Raw genomic sequence first — 8215 nt, forward strand, 5'->3', positions numbered from 1 at the left:
ATTACCAGTGTCAGGACTGTCTTCCTGGAGGCCTAGTGCCTGGCCCTCACCCCAGGAAGTTCCTGAGGACTCAGGAGAGCAGGACCAGGCCTCAGTCACTAAACCCCAGGGCATGCCAGTCCGAGGCCCTAGGCCAAAGGCACCCTGGCTAGACCCTGGGGCCTTGCCTAGCCCCAAGAGATGAATAAAGGGGCATCAGGTCATGCACCTCCCCCTCCTGGCTACTCCCTTGCTCTTCCAGAGCCCTTCCATGTGAGAATGTTCTGGCCCAGGACTCCCTGCTGTTAGGGCTATCTGTCTCGGTGTGACTTTGCCTTTCTGTGTCAGTTTTGCAAACACACGCAAGAGAGACCCATACTGATAGAAGGAAGCAACAACAAAGAAAAGGGAGGACACCAGGATAGCTGTGTGGCCTTGGGCAAGTCGCTGTATCTCCCTGTTCCTCAGCTTCCTCAGGGTCAGAGGATTCTGAGGGCCCTGTCTGCTCTGAAACCCACTGATTCCACTGGAGACAGGAACCAAGACAGATGGGTGCGGGGGAGGGGGAGAGAAGGAGAGCCAGACACCAAAGAGACACAAAGAAACAGGTAGGAAGACACCCACGGACAGCGGGTCAGGCACACAGCAGGCAGTGGTTCTGCCCTTGCTATCAGCACCACCCTCTCTGTGAAGGCCTCAGGGAGGGAGGCCGCTTCCCAACCCTCTCCCTCACACATCTCTCCCTGGCTGCTTTGTTCGTTATCATGCACACCTTTGCAGGGCCCTTACCAATGTCCCTCAGGTCCTTGTGGGCAGGGACGACAGCTTACCTTGGAGTCCCCAGGGCCCTACAGCAGGCAGGTTAAACTAGTAAAGGCTAGTTGAGTGAATAAGTCCTCCTTTCTCTCTTCTCAGTCTAATGGGATGCTCGTCACCCCCCACCTCGCCCCACAATAACTGCAAACACCAGGAGGGGGAAGCTGGGGCTTTGGGGCTCAGTGACTCCTGTGACCCCAAAAGGAAGCATGTTTTGAACTCAGACGGTTTTCTCCCACTCCTCTTGTGGCCCACAGGTTTTCTCCCACTCCTCTCGTGGCCCACAGGTTTTCTCCCACTCCTCTCGTGGCCCACAGCTTACAGCGCTGTACTTATCTCCCAGTCAGGGAGATAAGGTGGTCTGTGCGGTGTTGCTGGTAGTATGGAATCCCAGAGGTGTGCCCCGCCTCCCTGGCCAGCAGAGGAATAGCAGGCAGGGCCACAGCTCTGACTCTGGAGGCAGTGCTCCTGACCTGCTGGGTTTGCCCCAAAGAGCCATCCTCACCCTGCCCCATCTCCCTCCTGAGCTACATCCAGCCATGTCTGGCTAGATCCAGGGGCTGACAAGTGGCTGAGACCAGGGAAAGTCAGGGGACCTCTAGCCTCTGGACATACAGGCCTGTTCAGATTCCATACAGTAGCAAGCCTTTCCCTCTCCGCTCATCCCTGGGAGCTCAGGAGCCCCAACCCGTCTCTGGCTCCATTGGCCTCCTGGTTGATGGGTAGCCAGGGCTGGGGAACCCATCCTTTTCCCATAGTACCCTCCCTCTCACCCTGCCCCTGCCACAGCCCAAATGCCTGGGCCACCGCGGCGTTTGCCCCAGACACCCTGCCCTCCTTCAGATCCACCAGCAGAAGTCCTCACTGTGTTCCATGCTGGGGGCGCTGGGCACCCAGAGTTGGAGGCAGCCTCGTGGCTTCCTATGGCCTGGGAATCCGATACCAACTTCTAGGCCCAGCTCTGCTCATGTCTGGCTGTGTGACCTTGGAAAGGCCACTTGCTCCTCTGCTCTGTCCTCATCTGTGAAATGAGCATGCTACCACCTTCTTCTCTGCCTCTGGAATGCTAGGAAGGGCCCTAGTGTCAGTGCTGGGGAAGGCTGAGTGCTCCAGCCTCCCTGGGTCTCTCAGGGTGGCGGGCTGAACTTCTTCTAGCTGTGTTTGCTCCCTCTGCCCCTCCTTCCAGTTCTCCTCCTCTTTCTTCCGCAGCTCACTGCTCACAGCTCCCTCATTACCAGTGTCAGGACTGTCTTCCTGGAGGCCTAGTGCCTGGCCCTCACCCCAGGAAGTTCCTGAGGACTCAGGAGAGCAGGACCAGGCCTCAGCTACTGTTCTGATCAAGCTGTCAGAGAGATTTCTACCCTCTTCCACATTCTGAGGGAAACTGAATAGAGAAGAAAATTCACCTGCATTTTCTTAAAAATATTTTTTTGGGAAATTAAGCCAAATGGCAGTGGGCAGTGGAGTGTGGAATATATAATTATACCATTCATGTAAGCAACACATGTACATGGTCTCCCAGATGTCTTCAACTCCATCAGCAGGAGTCTGGGGAGCCCTGCTCACAAGGCCCAAGACCACAGTCCTTCTCTGCCCCAGACCTCTCCCTCCCCATCTCACTTCCTGCCTCTCCCGTCATCTGTCCTGAGCCCCCCGAAGGTGGAATCTCATCATGCCGTTTATCCCAGTCTTATCAGTCACATCTGAAGCCGAGGACTGCCCTAAACTCCCGCACTCTAATCCCCACAAGGCTCTGTACACCCCCTATTCTGCTTTCATCTCCTACCAACCTCAAACTCTTCTGTTTAATTCATCAAAATAACAGCCCAATATCCATGGCCCACTAACGGGGATATGCACCCCCTTCACCTTCTTGCAACAGAAGCCTGACTCTCCCTGAGGACACGCTGTCCTGGAAACCCCTCCCGTGGGCTGTGCTATTTCCCAGCGCCTCTGACAGTGGCATCCGGGTGGGGTAGCCGTCCTCCTTGCCCCTCACAGCTGCTTCCAGACCCCTGGATCTTACCATCTTCTGACATTAGCTCCTAGCTCGCTCTCACTCTCTGGCGTGACTCCTGTCTTGCTGCTTGCTGACTCTCAGCATCCACCCAGATGATCCTTTCTCAGCAGCTTGACGGCTTCTCCTCCACCCTTCCTCAGCACTCATTCCCAGCAACTACACCTATCTCTTAGACTTTACCATCCAGCAACTACACCCCCATCTCGGTCTCACGCACCCCTCTCTCTGGCTACCATCTCCTTTCTTTCCAGCTTGCTCTGTCAGCTCCCTGACACCCCCAAGTGCTGCAACTCCCCTGGAGCCTGTAACCCATCTCACTGGCCCGCACCCCTCATCCCAACCCTGCCCTCGCATATTCTCTTGGTTCACCTGCCCTGCTCTCATTCATCTCACTTGCTTGAGGGTTAAATCCAGCTTCACCAATTCCCTGCGGGCACGAGTGCAGCTGGACATGGCTGGGGCAAACCACGCAGCCACCCTGCCTGGCCTCACTATAAACACATGATCGTGGACTCCCACAGCCCTGGGGCGCCCCCAGCACACTCTACTTCCAAAGTCCATTCACATCCATTCCTGCTCTAGTTCCCTGACAGGACTTTTCCAGCACCTCCTCCCCATCCGCACTCCCAGCTGAAGACCTCACTTCTGACTTCACTAAGGAAAGGAAAGCTTCAGAAGAACTTCCAGAGACTCCCTCCACCTCCTCCCACCTACTAGCCACTGTACAAGCCTGTTACTACAAATGAATTATCTGTGCTCCTGCTGAAAGGGAGCCCCTACCTCACCTACTGGCGCTGCCTCAGCAATTCACTCCCACATGACCATATCATCAGCTTCCCTCTCTACTATGTTATCCCTGTCAACATGCAAAAGTACTGTCGTTTTCCCATCCAGAAAAACTCCTAACTCTACTTATGCCAACAGTCATTGTCCTGGTTGCAACAGAACTACTTAAAAGAGTTGTCTGCATTTGCTGTCTTCAGTCCAGTTGGGCATCTGTCTGACTGGTGACCCCCGTGCTGCCAAATGCAGTGACCCATTCTCAGCTCTCCCTCACTTGGCTGCATCCTCCTCTTTGAAACATTTGCCCCACTACATGTGCAGGACACTCCCTCTTGTGTCTTCCTCCACCTCCCTGGCTGCCCCATCTCAGTCTCCTTTGCTGCCCAGCTCTCCTCCTCACTCAGGCCGGGCCTCAGTCTGTGCCCCCTGCTCCACATTCACTGCCTTGGCGGTCTCATCCAATCACATAGCTTTAAACACCATCTATGTCAGACTCCAAGAATTTTCCTCCAGCCAGCCCTGTCTCTTGATCCTTACCTCACATATCCAACTGTCTACTTAACACATCCACCTGGATCTCTGATATGTGTCTCAATCTTAATAAAAAAAAAAATGTCCAAAATGAAACTCCTGCTCTTCCACCTCAAACTTGGCTCTCCACCACAGTCTTCTCCCTCCTTCCAATTGCTCAGGCACCCAACCTTGGAATCATCCTGGAATCCCCTCTCTCTCATACCCCACATCAATCTGAAGGCAAAACTTGTTGACCCCACCTTCAAAATACAGTAGATCCAGAATCCACGCCGTTCTTACCAGCTCTACTGTTAGCATCCTGGTCCAAGCCACAAATACTGAATAGCCTGCTTCCAGCCTTTCCCCCCAACAGTCTAGTCTCTACATAGCAACTACAGTAATCCTTTGAAAAAGTGAGTCAGATCCCGTCACTACTTGGCTCAAACATTCCCAAGCTCCCAATGTTATTCAGAGGAAAAGGCGAGGCCCTAAAGGCCCACAGGACCTGGCCCCCATTCCCATCCTGTGCCACTTCTCTGCCCTCATCTCCTACCACGCCCCCGCTCTGCCCTCTGCTCCAGCCTAGCCTCCTCGGGTCTTGGGACTCTCCACCTTCAGGCCTCAAACTTGCTGTTGCCTCTGCCTGGAATACCCTTCCCTCCAGCTACCTGCACGGCTAACTCCCTCATGTCTCTTAGCCTCTGTTTAGAGGTCACCTCTCAACAAGGCACAATCTGTCCACCCTACTTAAAACTGCAGCCTTCTCCCTCTCCCCTCCACACTCGTCTTTTATTCTGCTCTGTTTTTCTCATAGTGGTGTACATCTTCCACCATTCTACACAATTTACTTATTTATTATGTTAGTATTTAACTTTCCTCTCCCCCTAGTAGAACGGAACTCCTAAAGGGCAGGAGTTTTTATCCCTCTTGTTCCCTGCTAAATCCCAAGTCCCTGGCACACGGTAGGTACGCAGATACATCAGAGATGTAGCTGAAGGGAGCTCACTCCCAGTCAACTCAGGGCTTCCAGCGTGCCTCTGAAAGCTGAAGGACTCTGAGCTCATGTTACCCTGGGAATAACAGCATGGTACCATTTTGCGTTTGTGTAGGACTTCACTGATAACCAGGTGCTTTCACACACACTGGTCTGTGTGATCCTGACAGAAACGCTATGAAGTAGGTGGTACGATTTCCATGCTAAAGATAGGGAAAACATGCTCTAAGAAGCTGTGGGACTTGTCAGAAGTGACTGTGGGCCTTGCCAGAAGCTAACAGTGGCGGGGCTGAAGCTGCAAATTGAGTTTCTGGCTTTACGGTTCCTGAGTTTTTCCTTCATTTCCAGCTGCCGCCTGAACAGTTAAGTACTCAGCTGCTAACCGAAAGGTTGGCAGTTTGAGTGCACCAGAAGGCATCCAGGTAACACCACCGGTATAGGAGGAATGCACACAACCACCCTGCTGAGCCCACCTGGCCCCCTCACTGAGGTCCCTGGGGGTTGTCTCTGGGGCATGTGACTGTGTGGCCCTAGACAAACAGTGCTTTGGCACAGCTACCTTGCCCTCCCTTCCTGGTGAGACTAAGGGGTCATAGGCCTGAAGGATGCAGAGGGTCCAGTCTGGGCCTGGAGATGGGCAGGAGAAGTGACCTGAACTGCCAAAGGCTCAGTCTAGGCCGCGCGGACCACAGACTTCTTGGGGAACCAGGCAAAAGGATGTCGGCTTGAGGAGAGCTGTGGTCTGTGAGGCTGGGGTCACAGCCGGGCTGGACCCAGCCTGTACACCAGCAGATGGTGCCTCTCCCTCCTGGGGTCAAACGCTTCGGTGTGGTCCCGAAGCCCAGCTGCAGAGCACCACTGTCATGAAGAAGTATGTGGGGCGGGGCAGGGGTGGCAGGTAAATGGTGGGGTGTTCTCAGGGTGACATGGGGCCTGCCGGGCTCGCCATCCCTGGTTCCTCAGACCTTCCTAATGACAGCTGGCTGGTGCCCCCCATAACTAATCCCCTTGCAGAGCAGGAGGAGGTGGGCAGCCCCTCAGCTCAGCCCGAGTAGCCTGCCCTGCCCCACACCCTTGTTCCCAGAACTGGGCTCTTGCTTTGGCTATTGTACCCAGTCTGTCTTGGGCCAAGGCTCTGACAACAGGGCCTCACTGTTCTTCCTGAGGTCCTGTTCTCCCCCAGGCCTTCCATCCTCTGCCCTGGGTGGGGTCTCCACAGGCTGCGTGGTGTGATGGCTCAGAGCTTGGACTCTAGAGCAAGGTTTCTCCACCTTGGCACTACTGACATTTGGGGCTGGATAATTCTTTGTTACGGGGGCTGTCCTGTGCGTTGCAGGATGTTTACCAGCATCCCTGGCCTCTACCCGGTAAATCCTAGCAGCATCCCCCACCCCCACCCCAGGTGTCACAGCCAAAACTATCTCCAGACACTGTCACTTGTCCCCTGGGGTGGAATCACCCCAGCTTGAGAACCACTGCTCTAGAGTCAGACAGACAGCCTTGGGCCCAAGCCCTGGCCCAGCCAGTGAGGGGCCGTAACCTTGTACGTATTACTTGACCTGTCTGAGCCTCATTTTCCCCATCTGCAGAAGAGGGGGCGGCACCCCTGACTCTTGGTGGATGTTAGGACTGAGATGGGACTGCAGAATTCAGCACAGCGCCAGGCACAGAGCAAACATGCAGCCTGCCGCAGCTGCTGTGACTAGCTTCTTGATATCCTGGCCTGCACTGATTGACCTTGGGGCCCTGTCCCCTTGGATGCTGTGACCTGCCTTACCGCCAGGTCCTGGTTGCTCCTGCTGCTGACCAAGCCCCATCAGAAGGTAGTGAGACCATGGAGCCCTCAGAGTCCTGTGGTGGCCACCACAAATGCTGTCAAGGGCACATGTGAGGGTTGACCCAGCAGCTCTGAGACACTGGCTTTGCCCAAATCACTGGAAGTTTCCTAGGTCAGAGAATGGCCTCAGTGGCGCTAGTGTGCACTGTGGGTCAGGACGTGGGAAGCCCTGATACAGAAACCTGGCAGGGGGCTGTGGAAAAGGGGAGACAGAGAGTGAACCAACTGGGCTTAAGCCTAGAAGACTGTGCGAGGCCACTTGTTGGGCCCAGACAAGCTGAGGTTTAGGGAACTGCTGATAGAGGCCTCTAAAGGAAGAGTGAGACCCTCTTCCCAACACAATAATTGAGCCCTTGCTCTGTGACTGGAGTCCCTGGTAATATAAATGGTTAAGTGCTCCGCTGCTAACCAAAAGGCTGAAATTTCAAGTCTACCCAGAAGTTCCATCTACTTCTGAAAATCAGCCACTGAAAACTCTATGGAGCACAGTTCTACTCTGACACACATGGGGTCACCATGAGTTGGGGTTGATACCACAGCAACTGGGTTTTTTTTTTTTTTTTTTTTGGCTCTGTGACTGCCTGGCAAAGTGCAGTCACAGCCTTGACCTCAGGGACCTCATGGTGGTTGAGAAAGACAAGTAAGATAGGTAGGGCTCTGTGGCAGGGGAATATGCAGGTGGGTGCTGGGGAGAGGGGCCCCTGACAGAGTGGGTGGGCTGCCCCCCAGAGGTGTCTTAGAGCAGCCACACCTGAGCAGCAAGGAAAAGCGCTAACTGAGAGGGAGGCCTCTGGGTGGCACAGGGGTGCCATGGGCCCGAAGGGCTGTTGGGTCGGAGGTCAGGCACTTACAGCCCTATGCCTTGTCTCCTCTTGGTGGAAGGCCCAGGAGTAGTGGGAAGGGCAGGACAGGTGTAGTGGAACACAAGGCTAAGCCTGCTAACGCCTGCAGCACTTACCCGTGCCTGGCACTGCTTGCTCTCCACCTTTTAAATCCACTCACTGCATGCCCACAACCACCTGTGAGGTAAGGACAGTTGCTAACTCCACCTGACAGGTAAGGGCACAGAGGCTGGGGCTGAAATCACCTGCCCAAAGTTGCACCTGGTAGGGAGTGGAGCAGGGGTTTCTGCACGGGCAGCCTGTCCCAGAGCCAGTACGCGGGGAGGTGGGGGAGTGTCCCAGGTACACCTGGCCATCACCTCCCAGGGGGCTGGACAGGAGCCACTGACTAGACTGAATACATAAAAAGCAAGGAGACAGAGAAGCCGGGT

The sequence above is a fragment of the Trichechus manatus genome, unplaced genomic scaffold (assembly GCF_000243295.1).
Source record: "Trichechus manatus latirostris isolate Lorelei unplaced genomic scaffold, TriManLat1.0 scaffold00020, whole genome shotgun sequence".
Classification (NCBI taxonomy): domain Eukaryota; kingdom Metazoa; phylum Chordata; class Mammalia; order Sirenia; family Trichechidae; genus Trichechus; species Trichechus manatus.